Source organism: Sesamum indicum, linkage group LG3 (genome assembly GCF_000512975.1).
Source record: "Sesamum indicum cultivar Zhongzhi No. 13 linkage group LG3, S_indicum_v1.0, whole genome shotgun sequence".
NCBI lineage: Eukaryota > Viridiplantae > Streptophyta > Magnoliopsida > Lamiales > Pedaliaceae > Sesamum > Sesamum indicum.
In genome coordinates this window covers 7,427,142-7,429,788 of record NC_026147.1, presented here as the reverse complement: position 1 = coordinate 7,429,788, position 2,647 = coordinate 7,427,142, and positions in this window count along the sequence as shown.

Sequence of the window (2,647 nt, the reverse complement as noted above, 5' to 3'; positions counted from 1 at the left end):
CGGAAGATACCACAGAAGCTAAAATAGTTTCCAGCCTTGCCCACCCTTCTACGACTCTTGCGATTCGTGGTCATGAGGTTCCTGAACCTTCCAGGTCTGCTTCGAGGGAGCGTATGGCGAAGGTGCTCCTGGGATTCTTGACGTGGGACAAAATACCGAGAGGGACAGTGCTCGCTCCCCCAACCCTAACCTAAAGAAACGACCACAATCCACCGATCCCTCTATGCAGCGCAAAAAAAACAAACACAAGCGCAAAGGGAAAGGCAGCAGTGGGAGCTCCAAATCCTCCAAATCTGCCAGAGCTAAAGTAGTGGAACCATCTCTAGGGGGTGAGCTCACTTTAGAAAATGCTGACCTCAATTATCAACTGCTAAAGGAGGCTCAGGATTGGTGGAGACAAGCTCTCAAGGAATTGAAGTGCGATTACCATAAGACTGAGAAACTTCAAGGGGATCAATTCGTGCCCAAGTGGAATATTTCTGTAGAGAGCACCGTCTTGTATGGGGAAGCCGGTCAAGCCTCGTGGGAGATATACAGTAATACTCTCCTTCCTCGCGATCAAGACTCTATATTAACGACCTCCCATACTCGCATCGAAGAACATCTTGCCCATGCTCTGATGTAGGTATGAAATTGTTCGTTCTGTGAAGCCCCTTCTGTTTTTCTTCGTTTTCTTTTAATTACCTCCCTTTTTTTTGGAACCCTGTAGGCAGCAGCTCTTTCTCACAATATGACTCTGAAATGCACTAGCCATCGGAAGAACCGTTTATCGGTGTTCCATAAGCTAGAAAGTCTTCGTCAACAGTTTGCTGAAAAAGAGTCCAATGAGAAGATATTGATCGCTGAAAACGAGAGCTTGTAAGGCCAACTCACTGATCTCAAGGCTGAATTGGAGAAGATTAAAGGCAAGGCCTTTTCCGATGGTCGCAGAGAAGGTGTTATAGCCGACAGAGAAGAGGGCATGGAGGAAGGTTACAAAACATGTCGGTTAGATGGTATAGAGGAAGGTAAGTTTGATCGCGTCCATATCGAAGAGCACAAAAAATTTCTTGCGGAGGCTCGACTTTAAGCTGCTCGCGATTTTCTGAGGTCTGCAGCCTTTCAAACAGTGGTGGAGATTAAGGTTGTGCGTTTCTTTGGCGATGGGTTCAACACGTGCAAAGCTCAAGTGAACACTCTGAAGGCCTTTGCGGAAACTTTTGATCAAGGGCAGTTGAAACCTGGTTTAGACAGACCTTTAGCCGTATAAAGATGCTCCAGACTTACTAGAACCAGGTAGCGAGTTTGATGTTTTGTTAGAAGAAGTAGAGTCTATGAAGTAGGCTAGCAGGCTATTTTTGAGGCCTTGAAGGCCTTTTTGAACTTTAATCGCATAGTCAAACATTGATGGTCTCGAATGATTGTATAGCCTTGACAAATTTTTGGCCTTGTATTGGATCGCCAATTAACTGAAGAGAGATCTTTTGCTGGATTTTTCGTGCCTAAGGACCTTTTAATATTTCTGAACGTGTTAGAATATGAATGTTTTTATTACTTAATCGCATGTTGCCTCATCCATTTTTCGATGTTAAGCTCTGGTCTCCTCTTTATGGGTCGCATTTTGATCCTCTTAAGGTCAGATTTGGCCTCAGATTTGCCTGTCATGCATCTTCTCCAGATAGCGTTTTTCGATCCTCTTGGGATCAAATTCGTTTGCCTTTTTCAGGCTCAATTCTCTCATGCGTCTATCTCAGATCGCGTTTTTCGATCCTCTTGGGATCACATTTGTTTTCCTTTCAGACTCAATTCTCTCTTGCATCTATCTCAGATCGCGCTTTTTGATCCTCTTGGGATCAAATTCATTTGCCTTTTTCAGGCCTCCAAGTCTTCAAAAATAGGCAATCAAGTTACAAAATGAGGCCTTTTTCAGGCTCCCAAGTCTTCAAAAATAGGTAATCAAGTTTACAAAATGCGGCCTTCTTCAAGCTCATTTCATCGCTACCACGACCTTCCTCCTTAGGCATAAAATTTTTTCAAGTTCCTCATATTCCACGCACGGGGCAAATCACGTCCCTCGAGGTCTTGCAGCTTGTATGTTCCCTCTTTTTTGATAGCCACAACCTTGAATGATCTTTCCTAGGCAGGATCGAGCTTGCCCATATGTCGGGAAACCTCCACCTTTTTTAGGACCAAGTCACCTACTTGCAGCGATCGGGGTCTCAATCGCCGATTATAACTCTTCATCATCAATCCTTTGTGGTGCATGATCTTTGCGTATGCAGCATCTCTTTTTTCGTCGACTATGTTGAGGTCGAATCGCCTTTCTTCCTCGTTGTTAGCAAGGTCGTATGCCATCACTAGATGAGATTCTTCTCCTATCTCTGCAGGAGTAATAGCTTCAGTACCATAGACAAGGCAAAATGGGCTCTCACCTATTACTGTTTGCGGTGTGGTACGATACGCCTACAGGACACCATGCAATTCGTCGACCCATGATGCTTTGGAACTTATCCTCGTTTTCAAATGCTACAAAATGGTTCGATTGGTGACCTCCGTCTGCCTGTTCGCCTGTGGGTTTCCGACCGCTGTAAATCGTTGCTGAATTTTCAACTCTTTACACATTTCAACTATCCCTTTTCCTTGAAATTGAGTCTCATTGTCCGATATC